Consider the following 27,439-nt stretch of genomic DNA (forward strand, 5'->3'; position numbering starts at 1 on the left):
AGTCTGCAAATTGTATAGGCCTATATCAGGGCCTACTCAAGAAGAGGACTCAGAAGAACTTGATGAGTTTGTTTAAGGAGAGAAACATTGTCATGCTGTCATTGGCACAGAGTACTACTTAGGACTGGCTTCTATCATATGTGTTTCATGAAAGGCAAAATCAAGACACACAATAGCATGAGTTCAAATGTGTTTGTAGGAAAATGGAACCTGGGATCTAGGCTATTTTGGAGAAATTTGGAACTTGGTTACCTACTGACTTTGGATGATATTTCTTCATTAATTTTTTTTAATAGAGAGAAAAGTATCTTATAAATATATGCTACATTTACAGCTGAAATATAGAAGTTTTAATTTTTATCTGTGAGCACTGTTTTGAGAATACACTAATGCCTTCTCTAGCAGAGAAGGGAAGACCAACACTTCAGCCTTCAACTAAAATGAGAAAATTTATTTTCTGATTTTGTACCACTTTAGATACACAAATAACTACAAATGAAATCAGTGAATTGGAAGTGTAGAAAGGCAGAAGCAATGATAGTAGTAAATTTTACAGCTAACTTATTCAAATTTTAAAAAATTGTCATTGAACATTATAGAAAAATTGTTTAAAACAATGTTTGCCCCTATTTTTTCTATATAAACATTTTTTAGATGTCACCGTCCACAACAGAAGATAAAATTTCTTGGAATGGGTAGCAGCAAAATTGTAGAATTATATTTCTTACTTAACTTATGAAAAGAGGTTTAAAATCACTGATTATATAGGAAAACACTGCTCCTTTAAAAACATGAAAGGAGATCATTTTAAAACTTAAAATATATTAAAATCAGTTTTAAACTCCATTATACATCTGAACATGGTATATATTTTGGCATATGTTTTACCTGATTTAGATGTGCATGTATGAAAATATATATTCATATACTTTTTAAGTAAATAATAAAACTCATTATGTTTTGAAATCTATCATTCAGTGATACTTATTTTAAAGTGAATTTTGTTTAATTTCGACAAACTCATAAGTGTTATTGCAAAAGAGTCAGTTGTTCAGAAGTTAATGGATGGCAATGTTATTTAAGACCTTAAGTCAATTGTTCAAACAATAAGTGAAATTACACATTTAAAAAGGGAAATCTTATCTTCAGAATATCTTACAAATCATTACTGTATTACCTATTGCTCATGTTTCAACTGATAATGCAAAACTTTTATCTGAATCAAAAGGCATGATATTGATTTAGAGGAGTTTATTGTGTAACATTTATGAGTGAAGATCTTTTGGTTGTCAGAGCATTGAATAACTCAAAATAGGCCATGAAAATATAGATATAAAAATTAAACTTAGAATAACCAATTTTTAACTTTACTTTTGGGCACAAGGCAGGAGAATATTCAAACTCTCATTTAGTTACCATTTTTTCACTCCTCACTAGCACTCTCCCTTCACCTTTTGTACTCCTTTTTCATAGTACAAATTCTTCTGTTTTTATGACCAGAGTTGATTGATATTGTTCAATCTCTGCTGAAAACAGAAAGGAGAAAAGTAGAACAAACCTGAATTTTCTTTAGCTTGTGTAGGGAAGACAAAAGCTGGAAATACTCACTTACAGCTAATCATCTGATGTAGAAAATTGGACGACAGAAAATACAATTTAAGCTGTTAGAAATAAAGATAAACAAATCTATCACTTTCTGTGATTTTATGATCATTTGGAAATGAGTATACAATTTGAATATTTTGACTGTGAATACTTAGTTAATAATATTGTACGTTTACAACAGACATAATGAACACTTTAACAATTCTCTCCACATAAGAATTGCCCTTGAGTTCTTATTTTGTTTCAATGTTTTAGATAGCTAAAATATAGCAGAGCCCTTTCAGTCATTTTGAAATGAAATTTCACTTCAATTCCAAACTGAAAAGCACTAGAAAATAATCGTATAATAGATAAACTAACATGGACTCACTTTTAAACAGAAAGCAAATGCATGCTTGTCCTGTTTGGTTGATGTCTAGGGAATATTTTGAAATGAAAGCTAAAAGCTTCATATTAAAACTTTATTTAACACATTTGAATTGAGGACCTTCTATGCATGAGAACTATTCAAAATTCATATGGTTCAAAGAAGAATTGAATACCTGCTTTAACTCCAAGGAGTGAAGAATTCAGTGCATTAGAGTTTGATAAAATGATCTAAAAAGGAAAACAGCACAGAAAAAAAAATATTTGGTTTCCACTGTAGTTTTTCTTGAATGGGATAATTATTTACAGAATAATTTCTTTTTTTTTTTTTTTTTGGACAGGCAAAGTTAGACAGAGAGAGAGAGAGACAGAGAGAAAGATCTTCCTTCCGTTGGTTCACCCCCTATTTGGCCTCCATGGCCGGCGCGCTGCAGCCAGTGCGCTATGCCGATCCAAAGCCAGGAGCCAGGTGCTTCCTCCTGGTCTCCCATGTGGGTGCAGGGTCTAAGCACTTGGGCCATCCTCCACTGCCTTCCCAGGCCACAGCAGAGAGCTGGACTGGAAGAGGAGCAACCGGGACAGAATCCGGCGCCCCAACCGGGATTAGAACCTGGGGTGCCGGCGCCCCAGGTGGAGGATTAGCGTAGTGAGCCGCGGCATTGGCCATACAGAATAATTTCTGATCATTTATTTTATTAAGAATTCCAAATGAAATGTCATCTCTGGGGAGTTTGTTAATAATACCCTGCATTTTACGTGCAATTAAGACTTCTTGTTTATAAGAAAACATTACAAAGAAAAATGTATATATAACTAAAGTGTGAATTGCAGACCTATGAACTGTATTTTTATTGATAAGCTAAACTATTTTATTAATAAACTTCAATTATACACGAGTATTTATTTTGATCATCTCATTATTTTTAAAGCTCAAGCTCGTCTTTGCCACTGTTCTCTTTTAAAATGGTTTGATTGATTGATTGATTGATTTGAAAGGGGGAATGAGAGAAAGATCTTTGATCCCCTGGTTCACTCCCCGACTGCCCTATCTACACTTTCAATACCCAGGGCTGTGCCAAAACTGAAGCTAGGAGCCTGGGACCACCATCAGCTTCTGAGTCTCAGGAGCATTAGGAGGAAGTTGGCTTGGAAGCGCAGGTAAGTTTGGAACGAGCACTCCAAGATAGGATGCAAGTGTCTCAAGCAGTGACTTAACCTGCTGTGCCCCAATGCTCACCCCAAGCAATTTCTTCTCTTATGTAATGCCTCCTTGTGCCTCATCTGGAGGACAACAGGTCAATCTCAGATCCATTTATTTCAAAGAGGGTGGCCATATTGTTTGTATTATATTTTTACACTTCATCCTCTTCCCAAGGATGAAGCCTCTTTTCCAGTCCCATGCCTTTGTTATCTTTCAATATATTTATTTTTATTCACTAGTTTCAACTTTTGTTGCTGGTAAGTCAACAAACCTTAACTAATATGAAGTCACCAGGAGACAGCCATTTTCAAAAGACCAGAAATCCTGGGGCTGGTGCTATGACATAATGGGTAAAGCTGCTGCCTGTGGCAACCACATCCCATATGGGTGCCAGTTTGAGTCTCAGCTGCTCCACTCCCTATCCAGCTCCCTGCTAACATGCCTTGGAAAGCAGCAAGCAGTGGAGGATGGCCCAAGTGCTTGGGCTCCTGTACCCATGAGGGAGATCTGGAAGAAGCTCCTGGCTCTGGACTAGCCCAGCTCAGGCCGTTGTGTCCATTAGAGGAGTGAACCTGAAGATAGAGGATCTCTCTCTCTCGCTCTTGCCCTCTCTCTCTCGCACTCTCTCCCTCTCTCTTTCTCTCTCTCTGTAACTCTGCCTTTCAAGTAAATAAATAGATCTTAAAAAATAAAAGTACAGAAATCCTAAAAAACAAAAGTAGATTGGTTCAGATTGACAGTGGAAGCCAAAACTTGATAAGATTGCTTGAAAAAGTGAATGATTCCCATAGAAAGTAAAATCTGAATGCGAGGGCCAGTGCTGTGGAATAGTGGATAAAGCCATTGCCTGCAGATAAAGCCACCACCTGCAGTGCTGGCATACCATATGGGCACCGGTTTGAGTCCCAGCTGCTCAATTTCCAATTCAGCTTTCTGCTATGGCCTGGGAAAGCAGTAGAAGATGGCCCAAATCTTTGGGCCCCTGCACTCGCATGGGAGACCCGGAAGAAGGTCCTGTCTCCTGGCTTTGGATCAGCCCAGCTCAGCTCCAGCCACTGCTGTCCCTTGGGGAGTGAGCCAGTGGATGAAAGAACTCTCTCTCTGTCTGCCTCTACCTCTCTATAACTCTGCCTTTCACAAAAATAAATAAATCTGAAGGCAGTGACAAAAGAACTTGCAGGTGGCCAACACCGCGGCCCACTAGGCTAATCTTCCGCCTGCGGCACCGGCACCCCGGGTTCTAGTCCCGGTTGGGGCGCCGGATTCTGTCCCGGTTGCTCCTCTTCCAGTCCAGCTCTCTGCTGTGGCCTGGGAAGGCAGTGGAGGATGGCCCAAGTGCTTGGGCCCTGCACCCGCATGGGAGACCAGGAGTAGCACCTGGCTCCTGGTTTCGGATTGGCGCGGCGCGGCGCACCAGCCTCAGCACACTGGCCATGGCGGAAAAGAACTTGCAGGAAGCTGTAATGGCAACAATCTGGGCATTATTGGGGGGAACCACACTAGAGAATACAATGAAATGTGATAAAATCAGTTAATGCTTGAAGATTTGTCTAATATGGAAAAAATATTGCTACAGTTTTGTTTATACCAGTACATTTAGACATATAAGAATAAGTGAGATCAATTAGGCAAGTAACAAAATGATAGCAATTATTTCTCTTGAGAATGGTGGAAAGTGAAGTCATTGAGATAATGTAATGAGGCCTTTTTATTTACATAATATATTTTATTTTGGTTGGTTTATTTAAGGATTTTTAAAATTCTTTAACTTATTTGAAAGGCAGAGAGATGAACAGACAGACAGAGATCATTCATCTAATTTCACTCCCTTCCTCAAGGGCAAGGAAGTCAGAAGCCATAAATTCAGATCTCCCATGTGTGCTGCAGGTACCCAATCATTTGAGGCATCACCTAGTGCATCCCAGGGTGCACATTACCTAGAAGTTGGAATCAGAATTGTAGTGAGCATTCCAAACCAGGTACACCTACATGATATACAGGTGTCTTGGATGGCATGTTAAATATTGTGTCAAATGCCTGCTGCTGTGCGATTTTTAAGAAGTGAATATGTTCTTATTTTTCTTGTATAGTTAAAACCACATCATTTACAGAGCAAATTACTTCAATAATCCTAAAAGTCAGTACAGGGTTCGTATTTACGAGAGTTTTGTTTTTTTTTTTTTCCCCTAGAACTGTAATGTTTAATTATTACTACCAACAGTGCATCCTGTGGACCCTTTTTTATTAACATTCCTTTTCTAATGATATTTTTATTGATGCATAACTGATATACAAAACACTACACATAAACTATAATATTCAAACATATGTATACTCTGTTGAACCATCATAAGAGTCAACATAATAAATATATATTTGTCTTTTACAGCTTCCTTCTGATACTCCTGTTCCTTTTTTATTTTTATTTTTTTGGTAAATCATTTAACTTGAGATCTATTCTTAATAAATATTTCAGGGTATAATGCTGGATTATTAACTATAGGCACTGCATTGTACAGAATATCTTTAGCTCTTTCATCTCATGAAGTGAAACCTTATAGCAACTGAACAGCTCATTTTCTGTCCTCTCATCCCTGATAACCATCATTTCATTCTTTGCTTCTGTGAGTTTAACTATTTTAGCCACTTTATGTAAGGGCATAATGTATTATTTATTTCATTACTGGCTTATTTCACATAACATGTTATCCTCTAGGTTCACCTATGTTGTTGAATCTAGAAGAATTTCTTTCTTCTTTAAGGCTATGTAGTATTCCATTGTATGCTTCAACTATATTTTCTGCATTTTACTTCACTTTTCTATTTTAATTGGTTAATTATTATTTATATAAATAGATACTTCTTATTTCTTATTTTTCTCTAGAAGAATGATTTTCAGGGAATCTTCCCTGTATATGGAGTAATGATAAACAAATTTTTAAACCCAAGATATTTTATCATTCCCTATCCCTTTGACAAATACTATTGGTAACAACTTGGTAGTTGCGGATCTCGGTTATGTCACATAGTTCATATACATATGTGACAGATAATCCAATTACAGATGTTTTACATGTTTAGTGTCATTTAATTGGACAACAGAATGATTAAAAATTAAATGACAAAGGATTCACTTCATTCTCCCTTATATCAATATTCTGGAAATACAAAGATATAAAAGAAAGTTTGTGGAAAACTGGAGTTAAAAGATAAACTTTTTCTGATGCATTTTTTCTGAAAATCATGTATAATTTTTTTTATAATATGCATCTCCATGAATTTTTCAAGATTTCTTATGTTATAAAACAATGTGCTATTGTATATTTTTACTCAGTTCTGCATTCCCTGATAATTTGAATTCATGATATAAGTATTTAAGTCATAGAAATCAGCAAATACTATGGATTAGAGGTTTTTCCAGTATAAAGCTGGTTATTAAACTTTTAGCAGTACTCTATAGATATAACCTCATCAAATCCCCCCTGTCTTCTTAGATTGAGGATCTCTCCATAAGCACCCATAAGATTGCATCTGAAAAACTTCTAGTTACTAGTTATTTAGCCTAAGGTCTCTTCTTTTTTTTCTTTAAGATTTTATTCATTTATTTGAAAGACAGAGTTACAGAGAGAGGTAGAGACAGAGAGAGAGGTCTTCCATCCACTGGTTCACTCCCCAGATGGCTGCAACAGCCGGAGCTGTGCTGATCTGAAGCCAGGAACAAGGAGCTTCTTCTGGGTCTCCTATGTGGGTGCAGGGGCCCAAGGACTTGGACCATCTTCTACTGCTTTCCCAGGCCACAGCAGAGAGTTAGATTGGAAGAGGAGCAGCCGGGACTAGAACTGGTGCCCCTTTGGGATGCAGGCGCCACAGGTGGAGGATTAACCTATTGTGCCATGATGCTGGCCCCACTAATGTCTCTTCTTAAACATCATGTCAACTCCTGCTAATAAATAGTAAGTGCTAATGTACTAGGACACACAGCATATCACTGGCTTCTGGAACACCTTATGTAAGTGCAGTCATTGTTAGAAAATATGTGAAAAATAAGCATTGCTTCTCTTCTGATTATTCCCAGCATTCTATCATATTATGTTGACTTTTTCTCCAAAGGGTCTTGCACTGACATACCATGCAGAAATACTTGTCCCACAGGTATGAATTTTTGGCTGGTTCTCAAAAGCTGAAGCCTCTAATAACCGAATTTACCAGGGACCATGAATGCATGCCTAATTCCCCTTGGAAAATTAAGGATGTAATCTACTGAAAGTTATAGAATATGAGAATTTAAATAAGAAAATACACATACAGAAATCTTGAACATTGGTAATATATTTTGTATTTAAGAATAAATTTATAAACACAGTTTCCTTTATGGGAATGAATTGTGGAATAAAATCAGCTGCAAGATTTCTTTCCTTTTACCAAAGCCCTTGAAAACTGATGATCTTTGAGTACTGATCAATGCCATAAAAACCTTTCTGAATTTCCATTGATCAAACTGGACTTAACCATTCCAATAAAGGATGCAGTTGTTCCAAGCACTTTCTTTACCAATGTGCTAATGCTCACCTCTCAAAATTATCTTTTTCTTACTGATTATTGTTACATAATCAATGGCTAAAAAATAGAATGAGAGAAAAATACCTTAGATATAGCTATTTACATTAGGTAAAATTATCTTTTCAAGATATATGCAAATATTACAGCTTTTTGACATTTCACTATGACCATTTGACTATAGAAAAGGTTATTAAAGTTATTTTTATCATTTGGTGCTACAAGGATTTAGCCTCCAAGTTAAATTGCATGTTGTACTTGTTGTTTTTGAATCTGTCCCTTTTTATGATAATTTTTATGTTAGATAAAAAGCATCATTCTAAGTAATGATAAGTTTTTAAAAAGATGCTACCACCCAAATACAAAGCAAATTACCTTTGACATATTGAGAAACAACCTTGTTCACTTCTATGACTTCTTGACATTCAGTATCTCTCTCTTTCTTTTTCTCTACATACACACAAAGCAAACATTCATATACACATATAGACACATGTGCATATACAAAGCACATACAGATAGATACACTCATACACACAGGCGCAGATATTATCTCTTTCCTAATTTCCCTCTACTCATATTCAGCTTTTTTAACAAGCAAGATTTGGACTGTTTCCATGATATATAGTTATGTGGGGGGGCTATGTGTAAGCATATGAATTATCAGCAAAATCCATTATATGTGTGTAAATGTTGCATATATTTTTTATGTTTCTACTATGTTGAAATACTAACTTCATGTTATTTATGTCATGAGGGCAAATTTTACAAATAAAATCAGAAAAACACACAAAACACACCTATAAATATACTTCTTTCTATTTATTTTATTTTATTTTTATTTATTTATTTTTTTGACAGGCAGAGTGCATAGTGAGAGAGAGAGACAGAGAGAAAGGTCTTCCTTTTTGCCATTGGCTCCAATGGCCGCTGCGGCCGGCGCATCTCGCTGATCCGATGGCAGGAGCCAGGTGCTTCTCCTGGTCTCCCATGTGGGTGCAGAGCCCAAGGACTTGGGCCATCCTCCACTGCCTTCCCAGGCCATAGCAGAGAGCTGGCCTGGAAGAGGGGCAACCGGGATAGAATCCGGCGCCCCAAACGGGACTAGAACCTGGTGTGCTGGCGCCGCAAGACGGAGGATTAGCCTGTTAAGACACGGCGCCGGCCAACACACCTATAAATATACTTCTATAACAGCAAAGAAAACAATCTTTTTTTCCCAACTTTTTTATTTTAATTTAGTGTCTGTAGTTGAAAAATCTTTTCATATACTCATCAGAAAATTAACAATGAGAAAAAGCATTGAATTCAAACCCAAATTTTGTCATATATTGTTATTTTGTTCTGGTGACAAAATACTGTGAATTTATAACTTAAAATAGTCATATATTTCTAACTCAATGAATAATGAAAAACTTCATTAATCAATGTAAATGCTTTAGCATCAAAAGATAAGAGTAACCTAAAGTTTTATGAGATAATTTAAATGGTTGCATAGTCATGGATCCTAATTCTTGTTTTTGCAAACAAAAGATTTACACATGGAGCCTGTACTGTGGCATAGCAAGGAAAGCTGCTGCCTGTGACACCCGTATCCCATATGGGCTACAGTTCATATCTGGGCTACTCTTCTTTGGATCTTAAAGATTTATTTATTTATTTGAAAGTGTGTGTGTGTGTGTGTATGTCTGTGTGTGTGTATGTGTGTGGAAGAGAGAGTGAGAAAAAATTATCTTCATCTACTGGTTCACCCTCCAAAATGGCCATGATAGCTGGGCTGGGTAGCTTGGGGCTGGGCCAGGGTGGAAGCTGGGTTCCCAGAGCTTCTCCCAGGTCTCTCACATGAGCGCAGCAGCCAAAGTACTTGGTTCACCCTCTACTGTTTTCTCAGGTACATTTGCAGGGAACTGGATTGGAAGTGGAGCAGCTGGGGCCTGAATTGGCCCATACTGGATGCAGCCTTGCAGGAGGCAGCCTTATTCACTATATCACAACACTGGTCCCAAACAAAAACATAAATCTTAAAAAAAAAAAAAGATTTACACAAAGATAGTTAGCTAGCTATATAAAACTACATGTAACATATGTAACTAGATAGCTATTAGAAGCCTTGCTTAAGCTGTTTTATTTATAGGATGAGAGAATGCAGGTAGATGTTGAAAGGGCATTTTCACTTATTGATATACAAAAAAGGTAGTATAGTTATCTTTCTCATATTACACAAAGCCTATTACTTCACATCTTGAAACTTTTTTTGAATTGCCTTTCCATTCTGATTCTTGAAATATTTTCTTTTTTTTTTAACTTTTATTTAGTAAATATAAATTTCCAAAGTACTGCTTATGGATTACAATGGCTCCCCCCCCCATAACTTCCCTCCCACCTGCAACCCTCCCATCTAAAAGAATTAGCAAGCTTATTCATTTTAAAACTTCATTCTTCAAGCATTATATTGCTTTTATTTTATTAAGAATAATTGTACGTATTTCAAAAGTTCTTTCCAGGTGAATGCTAGAGTTTTGGATAATGCAGGCTGCTCTGAAAAGGGATCAAGATTATGCTACTTAGCAAAGGATTTGTAGGTGTATAAGAGATTAAGCTCTGGTTTTGAAATGATGACTTGGGCTTTTTTTTTTTTTTCTGTGTTTTATACTTAGATTGAAACCTTTATTCTGCTTCTGATCACAAGACTCAATATTTTGATACTTTTATTTCTAAAATTTTTAGATGAAATGCTAAGCATGTAAGTTTAAACATTTTTTTTCAAAAATCTGAACTTTCAGGTATAGAAATTTCCATTCTAGAACTCAAGGAAATAATCCTAAAAACAAACTAGTTGGAAATAGTAAGAAATGCCAAGAGTATTCTAGTGTGAGAGACTTAAATTTGAGGTAAAAGATTAGTAGTGATTTATCCATGATGTTGCAAGTACACAACTTATATTTCAACTATTTATTTAGAATGAAAGACCAAAAATATTAATTTTTGCAGGCCATGAGATAAGAGGAATTAAACTCCTGTTACTCCTTGCTGGCCTATTCAGATAACTTTTTTATTACTATTTATTTTCATTCTTATTAGAATCTTTCTTCAGCTGACTGACCCCTCAAATATCCACACAGCCTTGGCCAGACCAGGCCCAAAACAGAAGACAAGATCTCTATCTGTAACTCCCATAAGGGTGGTAGAGATTCAATTACTTAAGCCATTAGCTGCTGTTTTCCAGGGTGCCCAAAAGCAAGAAGCTAGAATGGGATCCTGGGCTTGAATGAACCAGATATGTAGTGGTGTTGTCCCAAGAACAAAACTCTGCCCTTTCCAGATAACTTCTTGGCTAGTGCTTACTAATTGCTGGCTTAGATTATATTAAGGTATCATTTCTATCAATTAGAAAACTCTTCACTGATATTATTTTCAGTCTTATTTCTAAGCACCTTGCAATTATATAAAATCATTATCATTTTTTCTAAGCAAACTGAAAAATAGTGAGAGGGCTACTGAAGCTGTCTTCTGAATAAGGCCTTGCATTCAATGTGTTCTGTCTCTGTTTCCAAAGTCACCCCCTTCCCATAAGCGTACTTCATTTCTTATAGCTTTTTAAAAATTTCATAGAGAAGTTTTTCATTTCTTGCACTGGAATGATATTTGTAATTTCTGATTTTTTTTTGTTTAGTCTATCATATTGTGACATAAATTCAGGATATTTAAAAGAGAGAAATACATTTTTCTTTTTGTAATATTTAGAGGCAGAGGGACTCAGAAAAACATCAAAACCTTCAAATTTGTCACAGATATTTTTTTCAAAGTCCTAACTGTCAAGGGACTTGTGATAGGTCATCTGTTCCTTTCAGCCATCACGAAGATCAATACTTATTTCAGGTGCTACTGATCGTGTGGTCATCTGCATCAATCACTAAGATGTCCACGAGGAACAAATCAAGCACCAGGGAGCTATTTCATTTTACTTGTGACTTAGAATGAAATATGATGCACATCAATCTTCCTGTCTGTGCCAAATGCTGCCATTACAAGCACAAGTCATATTTTAATACATTAAATGTAGTTTTAAACTCTCACTGTCAAATCTTGAAATGTTCGTATTAACCTTGGTTAATAACCCAGAGGTATCTTTGGCAGTAGCTAAAATTAAATATTTTCCCTTAAGTTAGAAAGAACGCAGTGAGCAAAAGCTACAGAAAAATAAGAATTCTGATCCACATTCTCAAATGTTATTTACAGGTGTACGAAAATATTTAGTAAAAATCTAAGGATCTTCTCTGACACCAAAATGGGATGATCACAAATGCACTGGGAAAAGGGAGACAGAGACAAGTATGGGCAGACACATCATTTGTACAATTTTTATTTTGAGTGCTAGTCTCATCCTTAAAATGGTTATTTAAAACTTTTTTCTTCCAGATTCGTATAATGTAGATGACATTCACACATTTACATGAGACACACATTTATAATATCTCAGAGTATGTAATTTTTTGTAGTTTTCATATGTTCTGAAAATAGAATGAGAATAAAAGTAAGAGAGGGAATATTTTTCGGAATACAATTGTTATTCAATTCACTATTACACTAATGTTTACCATAGTTCAACTAATTATCATTATTAATTTTATCATAGTTAAACTGAGACTCTATTAGATGGTGTTAAGAAACACAAGTCTACAGTTATAAATAATCTGCATGTAATGCTTGTGTCAAAGTTTCTAATTTTTATTGATAAGGTCTCCTTGATCATTGTTTTGTTATATGTTACAATAGGAAAATTGTAGTTCAGCAATTAATTAACACAGATTATATTGTATAGTATCTATAGTATCACAATAGATACTAAAGTAGGTTGGAAAACACACTAAACTGTTTAAAATTATTCATTTAAGATTTTTGAAACAGGAAAGATTTTATAACAGCAATATTTACTACAACTTCCAGATTAGTAGAGTCCTAGGGATTCATTTCAATATTATCACAAGATGTTATAGAGAAGATTCTGTAAGTATATTTTTGAAGGGAGATGTACATAACATTTTTTGGTATGAAAGTACCATTCTAATGACCATGAAATCAAACTGATCAACTTAAAACGGTATCAAACTACTGGATTTCTTTTCAGGTGCACCATATTAATAACACATTATTTAGCTTTATGAATGTGAAAATGCTGATCACCGTAGTTTAAAGATTACTACTGTTTTGGTTCTTTTATTTGTTCTGATTTTTAGCATTTTTTTTTCCTTGCTTGGGTCATTTGTATTCAATTTGGAAAATCACAAGACCTGCAAAGGAGTTATCCCTACTTGTCTCACATCCATATGATATAGACTTCTTACTCATACCTGCAAATGTAATGAGCAAAAATAAGGGGGGAGGAGGGTTAAAAAATAGAGGTGTAAGCTTTTCTATTTCTCACAAACAAGTTGCCTAGTTCTGGCATGTGTTTTCCCACATTGCAAGATGTAAATAGAACTTTTTTTCATCAAGTTAAGAACAAGAAGGATATCACATCATGCTATTTTCAATGTGTCAAAAATAAACTCCATTTGTTACCAAAATAAATTTTCTTGAGGTTCTAGAGACAAGAATAATTTAAATTGTAACTAAGTGATTTTTTTAAAATGTGATGAATTAAGGAAGCTAATGCCATTGACTTTAAGCATAGTATAAACAGAAAGGATGAATAGATCTCTTGTTATTCTCCTTAAAATAATTTTCCTGGGGCCGGAGTCCTGGCATAGTGGTTAAGCTGCAGCATGCTATACCAGCACGTGGTATATGATGAGTCCCAGCTGCTCCACTTCTGATCCAACTGCCTGTTAATGCACCTAGTAAAGCAGCAGAAGATGGCCCGAGTCCTTAGAACCCTGATACCTATGTAGGAGAAAGGAATGAAGTTCCTGGCTCCCGTCTTCAGTCTGGCCCAGTGCCTGCCACTGTAGTCATTTTGGGAGTGAAAGAGAGAATGGAAGATTTTTCTCCATGTCCTCCTTTCTCTCTGTAACTCTACCTTTCAAATAAATAAATAAATTTTTAAAACTAAAAATAAATATTTTTTTTTAAATTAATAGCCTCTATTTCTTATTGGGTTAACAGGACCTGGAGAGTTTGTCCTACAAATGCTACTGGAATGTGTTCTCTGTGGGCTCATTGGCAAGAGCTAACACCTACTCATGGAAATGAAATAAGATTGGTGCTGCTTATACAATTTGATCTTCTGAGAGAGGCTTGCCTAAGGAGGAGTGTTGCATCCATTTTTGCCTCTATTCAACTCAACACCCCAATCACACACATACTCATGCACATAGAAAACCACAAACACACATACTTCTACGAATGGATAAAGAAAACTAATGAGTTTCTCTTTTCCATTCAGCATTTTTGGACAAATTGGGGACTAAGAACATCTGGAAGCAGAAAAATTGGAGATAAGAACAAAAGAAGAGGGAAAAGAAAAAATGGAAGTTGAAAGAGATACTTTGAAAAACCTGTGTCCTGCTACATGGTAAGTTTTGTAGGACTGAGAAGATTGGCCAGTTACACTGCCTTACAATGTTCCTTTTGGTTAGATCATTTATGGATTTTTAAATTCTTTTTCTGATGATTAGAATACTCTGATACAGCCTTTAAGTAATTGACACACATATTTTGTTTAAAAATATCAATTTCTTCAATATTTCCAAAAATTTTGGCAGTTATATTGTATTGCTATTATATTTCTCATTTCCATCACTGTCATTATTTAATTCCTGTTGTCATTTGATAGTTTGCATCATGTCATTTTCTTGATTAAATTTTGCTAAAATGAGCATATTTTACTAATATTTTTTCAAGATAGCTTTACTTTTATAGATCAAATCTGAACTTTGTCCACTTTGTATTTTTTCTTTATCTATTATAACTTTTATTAACCTCATGTATATTTTTTGAGTTGATCTTAATCATCTTAATCTAGTTTCCTATTTTCAACTCTGTTAACTTAATAGGTATCATTTTGTTCAAATAGGTATCTACAGTTTCATTTTATAAAAAAATATTATTGTATTAATGACCACATAGTTGACAATTAACAATGGAAAGTTCTACCTCCTCTGTATTTTTCCCACTCTAGTTCTATTCTTGACAAAAAATCACTTTTAAACTTTTTAGCACTTGCTTCTCATATTTTTCAGTTGATATATCTGTATTCACTAAATTGTACTGCTTTTTTATCATAAGCATAACTAGTTTCTTCCAGAAGCTAAAACACAATCTGATCATCTATAATACTCTGCTTTCTTTTTGTTTCCTGATGCTGGATTTCTTGGAGTCCTTTGTCACCCTTCATGCTCCAGATGGCCAAAAGGAATAACATTTTAGCTTTTACAACGACATGGATGGAACTGGAGGTCATTAGCTTACTTATACATGGAGTCTAAAAACTTGGCGATTTCACAAAAGTTAAAATATAATAGTGGTTACCAGACTCTCGTGAGGGAAGTAGATAGGGAGTGATAGGGAAATTTGATGGGCACTTGGTAATAAATTGATAGTAGTTAGAAGTTCTGAAGTTCTATTGCACAGTAGAGTGACTATAAATAATATTAATTGTCTATTGAAAAACTATAAAGTAAGGATTTCAGATGTTTTAATCATAAAGAAATGTTAAATGCTTAAATGGATAAATATATTTAATTGAATATCACACGATGCATTCATAAATGAAGCATTACATAGTATTTCTTTTTTAAAAGACTTATTTTTATTTATTTGAAATACAGAGTTACAGAGAGAGGTACAGGTAGAGAGAGAGAGAGGTCTTCATTCCCTGCTCCATTCTCCAAAGGCCATAAAGGCCGGAGCTGAGCTGTCCGAAGTCAGGAGCCAGGAGCTTCTCCCAGGTCTCCTATGTGTTTTCGGGGGTCCAAGTACCTAGGCCATTTACTACTGCTTTCCCAGGACATAACAGAGAGCTGGATCAGAAGTGGAACAGCTGGGACTAGAACCAGTGCCCATATGGGATGCCGACGCTTCAGGCTGGGGTTTCAACCTGTTGTGCCACTGCCCTGGCCCCATATAGCATATCTTAAGAACATACAGCTTGAAAAGAAGAAGCCTAGAATACAAAGAATAGGGCTATCAATATTGAAAATGTGTTAGTTTTAGAATATTCAAGATTCTTTGAAACATTCACATACTTTGATGAACAAATTTCTCTTTTAGGATTTTTTTCTAACATAATAATAAGAAAAGAAAATAAATGTAAGGATTATGTGATGATCATTGTCATGTTACTTATAAGTGGAGCCACACAAATATATAGCAATAGGGGGAGATTAAGTAAATTGTGGCAAACTATAAAATGAATTATATAGGGATTAATGTTGTTTGTAAACAGTAAAGGATAATAAGCAGCACACCCTTGTACATGCAGTTCCTAACAAATTGTTGAACATAAACAAAATATTTAATTTTCTTCTTTAAATCTGCCTGCTGTGTATTTTTTCAATGAATTTTAAATGTCCTTTACAGTAAAAATAAATTTTAAAAAGGGAGAAATTTTGATAGGAGAAATTCAAAACCATTACCAGTGTGAGTGGGCCACAAAGGCTGACACTTGTATTTTGTATATAATATTTTGTGAATTTTTTATATTTAAAATAGATTTAACTACTGCTTAATTTTTGAATACAAAGCATGTGAATAGATTTTATAGAGATACTATAAAATTTAATCTTAACCTGCTTAATTCAAATATATTTTATGAAGATTTTTCATATATTTGACACTTTGGATACAACTTAATATTTGAGGCTAGGTTCAATATAATCAACCTGTCCACCAAGGATCATTTATTTCTACTTTCAAGGCAGCCTCGCTATGAATACTAAATATTCTATTAATTAAATGAATTAAATCCTCTGAGGTCTGGAGAAAAGCCAAAGATAGAGAGAGATGATTATATTAATCTTATGTTTGGAAAGATTCAAAAGACAAACCCTGATTATAAAATGTGTAGTCTCTACGAACCTCAAACTATTTTTATAGAAAGGAGCAAGAACATGGATAGATAATTCAAAAAGATTAGATAATTTTTGAAAAAAATTTCTAAAGATACTGGCATATCTGATGAACTGATCTTCATCAAACTTCAAAAAGTTAAGTCAGTGTCATGTGTCTCTAGAATACTTCACACTACTTTTATGATCTTTGTTTCAAGCTGAATTTTCTCCATCTTTTAAACTCAAAAGCATTTATTTTGTGCTCAATCCTAAACTCCTATTATTCTGGCTTGAATCACCCTTGCTATTTTTAAAATGTCCCATTGGATTCTTCATTTATCCTTATCCCTTCTTATTTTACTGTTTATACTCATGTCCTAATAATTTTGCAATTAATGGCTACAACTACAACTTATATTTTGGCAAGACCTTGGGAAGTTAGCTTGAGTCAGCTTTCAGCAAAGCAGATGCCCTGTTATCTGTCTCCATGCTGGCCTCTTTGTTGCTGAGCCCAGGTGGAGACAACGAATCAAAAGGACACAGTGTTCGACCCTTAGGTGTTGGTCATTGATGTCCACAGTTTTCAAAGCTCAGTTTTAAAATGTATTGTTTCTTAATTCCATGAACAACTCCATCCATCAATGACTATGTCAAACACTCTTCTCATCTCCTAATTTTGAGCTTCTCATACTCTGTATTCCTCCCCGTAGCATATGTTACTGAGACAAAAGGCACCATCACTAAACTAGCTCACTAAAACAAACTTCAGCCAATTTCCCCACATTTGTATCCACTACTTTATATGTTCCTCCAATTTTAGTAGAAAATATTTTTTGTTTCTGTTGGCCAGCCCTTCATCAGTCAGTGCTCCTCGCGCTCTGGACACAACTCTTTTATCTGCTCGGGAAACATTTTCCCAAATCTCTTTCTAGTCTGTTCTTGTCTTCTGGCTGTTTATTCTTAATTTTTAATATTCTTGATGTCTTTTTTAATGAAGACTATGCTCCTTCTCCAAGAAGTCTCACTGTTGCTCTGAGTTAACTCTCTCTGTCCCACTATATTCCTTTCTCTCTACTCCCCAGCGCAAAGCTTATTTTTTTAATAGTGTTAACTACTTTTTTCTTTATTTACTCACCTTTACCTACTTCAAAACAAATCCTGCTACTAGTAGTGTTGGAAAAGTGTTCCTGCTAATGTGATCAGGAATGCAGCATCACTAATGTCCATATCCTATTTAACTTCCCAGAGGATTTGATATGAATCTTGAATCACTTTTTCCAGAAAGTGTCCTTCCATGAATTTCTGTAACATTATCTTTTAGCCCCTTTTGCTCTGTCTTTTCTGATCATCTCATCACTGTGTTCTTTGCTTTCTTAACCAATTCAGGAGAGTATATATGGTTTTCAAGAACTTTGTTCAGTATATTGTCATATCTGTTTTCTTCTGATTCTCATCAAATGTTTTCACTTCTTTTATAAATAAATTTTTGTCAGATAGATGATAGTTACATAGATAGATAAACAACTAGATGGGTTAAAGACATAATGTTATATACACAAAATATATTATTCCAGATTCTGTCTTTGCTGAATATCAAATACATATATTTAACTTCTCCTCAACAGTTTCTCTTCAGACCCACATATTAAAAAATTAGACTCACCATTTTCTTGGCTTATATTCCTTCAATGTTCTTTGTCTCAGTAAATGGTATCAACATCTAGTTACCCCCTAATGCTCAGTTAATCAGGGATCCTCTCAGAGCCTTCCTGCTGAAGAATGCCCAGATTTTGGATCAACTTTTGCAAATTTTTCCATATCCCTCTCAATCGTATTGGGCTATCACTATCAGTACTGTCATTTGGGCAAGCTGCCCCCAAACTGAATAGGATTCCACTGGACTCTTACATACCAGTTTTCCACCACTCCTACATCAACATTTCAAACTGCTCCTCTGGCACCAAACTTTGGCTCCCAGTGCTCTTCTTTGGCATTTCCAACACCCTCTACTTCTTCACTTTGCCAGATTCCATAAGGAGCTCAGTCTCAGGACTGAGTTTAGATAGGAAGATCACTTTTGCTGGCTACACAATATTTCTTTCATGCAGTTATAAGAATGGGCCACCAGATGGTACTGGAATGTTGATTTGGGGTAAGTCTCCTTCATGTTTGACAAAGGACTGAATTTAGGGATCTGCAGTCCCATGATCCATCACTTACTCTTGACATTAAGTTTTATGCTGCACGTCTATAGGCTCATGGCTTGTTCTTACCATCTTTGCTACACCATAGTACTGTCTCTGGTCTATAGCACCTCAGTATAACTGGAGATATGACAGGGTTCCTTTACCCTATGAGTTCTCTGCTGCTTGCCTCAGGGGAGTCACCCAACTCCTGCCATAGACTTCACAACATGTGGTCAGGCTGTCCCCAGGGGTTGCACCTTTCTCCACAATGCCATGTGGCCATTCCAATCTATGTACTAATGATGTACCTCCAGCATCAATCTTAAGCAGTGCTGGATGAAGGATGGACATTCTTTGAACAAATGGTACTGCTTTTCTTTCTCTTCCCGCCACATCTCATTTATCATCTCCCCTGGTGTTGATGTTGCAAGGAAATGCCGTAGACATCATTGAAAGAGATCACATTCTAGAATGCAGTGGTGATAGCTCAAAGAGTTCAAGAGAAGACATAGACAGAAGATGCACCATTTCCTGTTTTTGCAATGAAATTCTAAATAGTAATTTTCACACAATTAGAAGCCTGATTACTGATTACATGATTTTCTCTAAGATTTGTATTTTGGCCATCAGAACCACAAACTTTGAAAAAGTCAGTAGAACATGTTATGCACAGGAGAATGGATGATACAGAATCATGTGCCATGATGTCATCAGAATTAAATAAGTTGCATGAAAGATCTTCAGAGATAAATTCTATAGTATTTCAATATAACCATGTTCCAAAGATCTATGACATATAACAGCATGTAATAACTATATTTCTACTTTTCTCTGCAGTAGGGGAAATAAAATTAGCAGGAATGGAACATTCGCCAATAAAACACACACAAAAAATGGTTCTTGAACTTAAACAGGAAGAGGTGCTTGGTACCTAGACACTACAAAGATTTGTCTTGTGTTCAGATGAGACAAAAATACAGATAAAGTACCTCTTCTCTATACATTTTTTAAATCTGTTATTGACATGAACCTGTGAGTTTCAAATCAAATGTTTTAAATTGAATTATTTAGATAGACAACAAAACATACTTTCCTGAGGGTTACATGACCTGTTATTGGGCCTGTCTTCATTCACATAGCTTTCAGTTGCAGAATCTGTTGATTACTATTGATATTGCTCTTTTTCAAATGCATTCTCTAACTTTAATATATGAACCAAGTTCATTTCCTAAATTGTACTCAAATTCATCCACTATCTTTATCTCCAATATCCATTATCTTTATCCCCAATAGTAGTTATGAACTTTTTGTTTGTTCAGATCTCATAAGTGTAGTGAGTAAAGTTAGTATTGTCAACAATTAATCATAAAAACTTTTAATTCTTCCAATTGCCATAAAGAAGAGTTAACTTTCTTTTAATGTCATATATTTGTTTTTTCGTTTGAAATTATTTTTTTTCAACTATACATGTTTATGTAGTATAATGTCCTAGTTTAATACATGTACACAGTTTGCAATAATCAAATCAGAGTAATTTGCATTTTCATTTACTGTATTGGCAATATTTGAATTATTTACTTCTAGTTCTTTATAAAATATACAATAAATTGCTGTAAACTATATTTACATATCTATGTTTTAGCACTGTGAAACTTATTCTCCTTATTCATCTGCACTTTGGTAATCATTCATGGACCTTCCTTTATCTTAGCTTCTCCCACTCTTTTAAGTTTTAGTGACCACTATTGTTACTATTATTTCCATAAAAACTAACATTTATAACTCCATACATGATTGAGAACATGCCTGACTTATTTCATCTAAACAACCTCCATGCTGGTACAAATCACAAGATTTCTTTTAAAAGCCAACTTTTTTGATGTGGCTGACAATGACCTGCATGACCTATTCTTACACTACCTGCCCAGCTTCATGTCATTTAACTTTACATCTTTGCTTCCCTTTCTTTCTCCTTCTCGTTTCATGGAAATTCTTAGAACCTCTTACATACTAGACACTGTTTTAAATACTGAAAGTAGAGCAGCAACTAAAATTATAGTCTGTTTTTGCTATAATCTTATTTACAAAGTAGATAAGAAAAGAGATTTAAATCATATTGAAGCTGTCTTTAAGTATTATGTGTGAAAAATACCCCTACTTTGAAATCAAATGTCATGAGATTTTCATAAAGGTCAGAATAAATGAATTTTAATTATTAGATGAAAAGGAATTTTTTTTTTAAATTGGTCATGTTTTTCCTCTGCTCCTTAGCATAGCACAAGATATCCTTATTACATGGAATGGTCTTTCCTTTCTGGCCCGAGTAACTCCAGTCTATTTTGAGATTTTATTTTGGCCCCTATGCATTTCTTAAAATGGAAAATTCCCCACTGTGTACTCATAAAGGACTGTATTTGCTACAGGATAATTTTATAAGGTGCCACTGACCTAAAAGATTTTTGTCTGATTTCCATGTACTTAGAATATAAGTGTAATGTCCATAGTGTTATAAGCTGCATTTCTCATATGTTGTGCAGAGCCTAAAGTATGAGTACTCAAAGACATTTGTTGAATAAGTGAGTAAAAATTTACAATGACCGAGCAATGTTACACGTGCTGGATATGCCATGGAACATAGACAAGACATGTTCCCTTGCCCTCCAGTAACATGTTCCAGTGAAAGTGATTCTTGGTAAAACAAGTCACAACGTCTGTGATTTCTGCAGTTTGTCCTAAGAAAATGCATCCCAATCACTGAGGCCACACAACAAACGGTAATTTTTCAGGCAACTATACTCTCAAAAATTCCTTAATGTCCTTTTAAGGCTTTCTATGAACATACATATGTTATATATTAAATATTAAGATACATATATATATATATATATACACACCAAGTTGATATTTTCACTGTTTGGATTATACAAAATTAAATTCTTTCAATCCAACTTATATATCTTAAATTTTATCTTGTTTAGGCTAAACAGTAAAAGTATATAATCATTGGCAGTCAATATAAGTTTAAGAAAGATAATTACTTTAGTCTTTAAGAATTCATTTGCTGGCCGGCACTGTGGCTCAATAGGCTAATCCTCCGCCTGCGGCGCTGGCACACCAGGTTCTAGTCCCAGTTGGGGCGCCAGATTCTGTCACGGTTGCTCCTCTTCCAGTCCAGCTCTCTGGTGTGGCCCGGGAGTGCAGTGGAGGATGGCCCAAGTCCTTGGGCCCTGTGTCCGCATGGGAGACCAGGAGAAGCACCTGGCTCCTGGCTTGGGAAAAGCCTGGTGTGCCGACCACAGTGCGCCAGCCACGGTGGCCATTGGAGGGTGAAGCAATGGAAAAGGAAGACCTTTCTCTCTGTCTCTCTCACTGTCCACTCTGCCTGTCAAAAAAAAAAAAAAAGCATTCATTTGCATTTCATAAACATAAATATATTTTTAAAGGTTTATTTATCTGAAAGTCAGAGTTACACAGAGAGAGGAGAGGCAGAGAGAAAGAGAGAGAGAAAGAGAGGTCTTCCATCCGATGGTTCACACTCCAAATGGTCGCAATAGCTGGAGCTGAGCTGATCCAAAGCCAGGAGCCTCTTCTGGGTCTCCCACGCAGGTGCAGGGGCCCAAGGACCCGGGTCATCTTCTACTGCTTTCCCAGGCTATAGCACAGAGCTGGATCATAAGTGGAGCAGCCGGATCTCTAATTGGCTCCCAAATAGGATGCTGGCACTTAAGACCAGGACGTTGACCCGCTACACCACTGTGCTGGCCCCAACATAAATATATTTTAAATAGTAAAATATTTCAGTTATAAATTGTAATATCACTTACATTTTCTTTAAAGATTTATTTATGTATTTGAAAGGTAGAGTTATAGAGAGGCAGAGGGAGAGAGAGAGAGAAAGAGAGAGAGAGAGAGGAAGTGTTCCATCTACTGGTTCACTCCCCAGATAGCTACAATGGCCAGAGTGGCACCAATCTGAAGCCAGGAGCCAGGAATATCCTCCAGGTCTACCATGTGGGTGCAGGAGCCCAAGGACTTTGGCCACCTTCCACTGCTTTCTCAGGCCATAGCACAGAGCTGGATCGGAAGTGGAGCAGCTGTGATTTGAACTGGTGCCCATATGGGATTCTAGAGCTTCAGATAGGGAATTTAACCCACTGTGCCACAGCGCTAGCCCCATCACTTACATTTAGATAATATTTTAAAACACTGCTTTTCACACAAACTACAATATTTGAATAAAGGAGAGTTGTTTACATGAAATGTTGTTTTCTATGATAATTTTGGTAATTACTACTTTGGATAGCATTAGGAGAACAGTGCCAATTCTCTTCTAATAATATTTTAGTGTTAATATAAGGAATAGTTTTATTTTCTTTTTTTAATTTTATTTATTTTATTTTTTATTTTTATTTTTTTAGTAAATATAAATTTCCAAAGTATAGTTTATGGATTACAGTGGCTTCCACCCCCCCATTTTCCCTCCCAATCATACCCCTCCCATCCCCCTCTCCCTCTCCCATTCCATTCACATCAAGATTCATTTTCAATTATCTTTATATACAGAAGATCTAGTATATATTAAGTAAAGATTTCATCAGTTTGCACCCACACAGAAATACAAAGTGTAAAATATTGTTTCAGTACTAGTTATATCATTACTTCACATTGGACAACACATTAAGGACAGAGATCCCACATGAGGAGTAAGTACATTGACTCCTGTTGTTGACTTAAGAATTTGACACTCTTGTTTATGGTGTCAGTAATCTCCCTAGGCTCTAGTCATGAGTTGCCAAGGCTATGAAAGCCTTTTGAGTTTGCCAACTTTGATCTTATTCCTACAGGGTCACAGTCAAAGTGGAAGTTCTCTCCTCCCTTCAGAGAAAAGTACCTCCTTCTTTGATGGCCCCATTCTTTCCACTGGGATCTCATTCACAAAGATCTTTCATTTAGGTCTTCTTCTTCTTCTTTTTTTTTTCCCAGAGTGTCTTGGCTTTCCATGCCTACAATACTCTCATGGGCTCTAGAGCCAGATCCAAATGCCTTAAGGGCTGATTCTGAGGCCAGAGTGCTATTTAGGACATCTGCCATTCTATGAGTCTGCTGTGTATCCAGCTTCCCATGTTGGATCGTTCTCTACTTCTTAATATTATCATTTAGTATTAGCAGACACTAGTCTTGTTTGTGTGATCCCTTTGACTCTTAGACCTATCAGAGTCATCAATTGTGAACTGAAATTGATCACTTGGACTAGTGAGATGGCATTGGTACATGCCACCTTGGTGGGATTGTATTGGAATCCCCTGGCACGTTTCTTTTTATTTTTTTATTTATTTATTTATTTTTTATTTTTGACAGGCAGAGTGGACAGTGAGAGAGAGAGACAGAGAGAAAGGTCTTCCTTTGCCGTTGGTTCACCCTCCAATGGCCGCCGCGGTAGCGCGCTGCGGCCGGCGCACCGCGCTGTTCCGATGGCAGGAGCCAGGTGCTTCTCCTGGTCTCCCATGGGGTGCAGGACCCAAGGACTTGGGCCATCCTCCACTGCACTCCCTGGCCACAGCAGAGAGCTGGCCTGGAAGAGGGGCAACCGGGACAGGATCGGTGCCCCGACCGGGACTAGAACCCGGTGTGCCGGCGCCGCAAGGCGGAGGATTAGCCTAGTGAGCCGCGGCGCCGGCCCCCTGGCACGTTTCTAACTCCACCATTTGGGGCAAGTCTGATTGAGCATGTCCCAAATTGTACATCTCCTCCCTCTCTTATTCCCACTCTTATATTTAACAGGGATCACTTTTCAGTTAAAATTTAAACACCTAAGAATAATTGTGTGTTAATTACAGAGTTCAACCACTAGTACTAGAAGAAAAAAAAATACTAAAATGGATAAAGTATGACATTGTACATCAACAGTCAGGACAAGAGCTGATCAGGTCATTGTTTCTTATAGTGTCCATTTCACTTCAACAGGTTTCCCTTTGGTGCTCAGTTAGTTGTCGCTGATCAGGGAGAACATATGATATTTGTCCCTTTGGAACTGGCTTAATTCACTCAGCATAATGTTTTCCAGATTCCTCCATCTTTTTGCAAATGACCTGATTTCATTGTTTTTGACTGCTGTATTTTATTCTATAGAGTACATGTCCCACAAATCCGTTATCCAGTCTACTGTTGAGGACCTCAATAGACCTTTTTCAAAACAGGGATAGTTTTATTTTCTTTCGTAGCCCATGTGAGCTTTGAATATCATTTGGAAACCCATGCATGCACACACGTGCATTTCCAGCCAATAAAAACATTTTCCACATTGTTTTCATACACATAACCTCAGAGAAGAAGAAATCATACATCAGCTTCTAAACTAGATAAATTCACATATTAAGAATTTAAAAACAATAAAATAAAATAATACAGAACTATTGAGTCTGTCAATAACTCCTCATCAGACTTAAATCTTAAATCTTTTTAAAAAATTATTTTATTTATTTGAAAGGTATAGTGAAAAAGAGAGAGAGAGGGAGAAACTGAGAGAGTAAGAAATCTTCTGGGTCTGAGACTGTGGCATAGCCAATGAAGCTGCTGCCTGTACTACTTCCAATCCAGCTCTCCGCTATGGCCTGGGAAAGCAGTAGTAGATGGCCCAAGTGTTTGGGCCCCTCCACTGATGTGGGAGACCCAGAAGAAGCACCTGGCTCCTGGCTTCAGATCGGCGCAGCTCTAGCTGTTGTGGCAATCTGGGGAGTGAACCAGCAGATGGAAGACTTTCTTTCTCCCTTTTTTTTTTCTCTTTCTCCTTGCCTCTGCCTCTCTGTAATTCTGCCTTTTAAATAAAAGAAATAAATATTTTTTAAAAAAAATCTTCTATCCACTTGTTCACTCCCAAATGGCCAAAATGATTAGGCTGGGCCAACTCAGTACCAAGAGACAGGAACCTCATCCTGATCTCCACATAGGTGGCAGGGCCCAAGCTCTTGGGCCATCTCCCACTGCTTTCCCAGATGCATTAGAAGGGAGCTGAATTAGAAGCAAATCAGATGGGACTTAAACCTTAAACTGGTGCTCATGCATGGATGCCAGCCTTGCAGGTGGCAGCTTAACCTACTACCACACATCCTGACCCCAAATCTTAAATCTTTAGTGATAACTGCTGTCTAAGTCCAGTGTAGGATATATAGAATATATTATAAATGGTATCACAGAAGAAAATGAGAAACACATATATCGAAACACATATGTATATATAAATGTTATTATGTGTTATGTGTATTCTAAATAAGGTAATACATCTTAATAACAACCTTTTTATAGTAGAATTTTCAGAGTTTATGATATTTTAGAAAATACATGTAGAGGAACATTTACCTTATCAAATATCTACCATGTCTGCATTTTGATTTACGTACAAACATTCAAAACTTATGAAAATTAAATATAAGCCCAGGCCCCATAAATTCTTTGTTGCATAGTAGCTACTTCAAGGAATAAAAGGCTAATACTGCAAGTTACATTTTAAATGCATTCTTGTGAACTTTACTGAGATTGGAGCAAATATAGAGGGTTTTGGTGTATTTAAAAACATCCCTAGAGTTGGGGTTTATACACACTCCAAGAAAAGTAATTGCTTCTATTTGAGAACCTCAGGAGCCTATCTAATCTATCTACCTATCAATCTATCTATCTACCTACCTACCTACCTACCTATCTATCCATTGCTGGTCAATTTTAAATATATGTACTTACCTTGGGGAGAGTAATAAAATGCAAGCCAGTTGTTAGGATTAAGTGTGCTGTGGAAATGTGGCACTATGGAAGGATAGGACATCCATTTCTCTACAGGAAATTAAATTATCCAAATGGTTTAAAAATTTTGATAGCATCTTAGTTTCCATTTTAAACTCATTGATTTTCTCTATTATCTGTCTTCTAAAAGTAGAACAGGCAGATCATTACTAAATGATACATCTATAGTGGACATGTTTTTTAACTGAGGAAATAAGGAATGGAGATTATTCAATATTTTTAGAAAATTATTCTATATTTCTTTTTTTGAAATAGCATTTCTTAAATGTTTGTCTATTTCTGTCTACTTGGAAGGCAGAATGAGAGAGAGGGAAAGAGGGAGGTCTTTCATGCACTGATTTGCTCCCCAAATTCTCAGACTGAAACCATGAACCCAGAACTCCATTCAGGTCTCCCATGTGTCTGAGAGGGGCCCAAGCACTTGGAACATAACCTTCTGACTTTCCAGGTGTATTAACAGGAAGCTGGATCAGAAGTGAAACAGTTGGAACTCGGTCCAGGACTCTGATATGAGATATCAGCATCCCAAGTGGGGATGTGGCCTGAGAACTTCCTGATAAGATCCAGACTCCAAACATCTGTTTTGGTATTGGAGTAAAATCGCTATTTCTAACTCTCTCTCCTCCTGTTTGCTACCCCTCCCCACTCAGTCTCAAGTGTCAGGAAGGGAGGGAGCCGGACAGGTTTCCCCATGTAATTTAGCAAGAGAGAGGCCTTAATTCATGAACCATTATCAACAT

The 27,439-nt window shown here is 36.2% G+C and overlaps 1 long non-coding RNA gene across 2 annotated transcripts in view; it reads left to right on the forward strand.

Moving 5' to 3' along the window:
- The window catches only part of LOC133774874 (uncharacterized), a 147,831-nt gene that overhangs the window by 40,319 nt on the left and 80,073 nt on the right, over nucleotides 1-27,439 (forward strand). Inside the window, exons 1-2 of one of the 2 annotated variants that reach the window (XR_009868178.1) lie at nucleotides 3,048-3,129; nucleotides 14,115-14,243. This is a non-coding gene — a long non-coding RNA (uncharacterized LOC133774874). Of the gene's footprint in view, nucleotides 1-3,047; nucleotides 3,130-14,114; nucleotides 14,244-27,439 lie in introns of those variants that run through there. The other variant, XR_009868177.1, reaches the window with a different exon arrangement.

This window comes from Lepus europaeus, chromosome 16 (assembly GCF_033115175.1).
Source record: "Lepus europaeus isolate LE1 chromosome 16, mLepTim1.pri, whole genome shotgun sequence".
Classification (NCBI taxonomy): domain Eukaryota; kingdom Metazoa; phylum Chordata; class Mammalia; order Lagomorpha; family Leporidae; genus Lepus; species Lepus europaeus.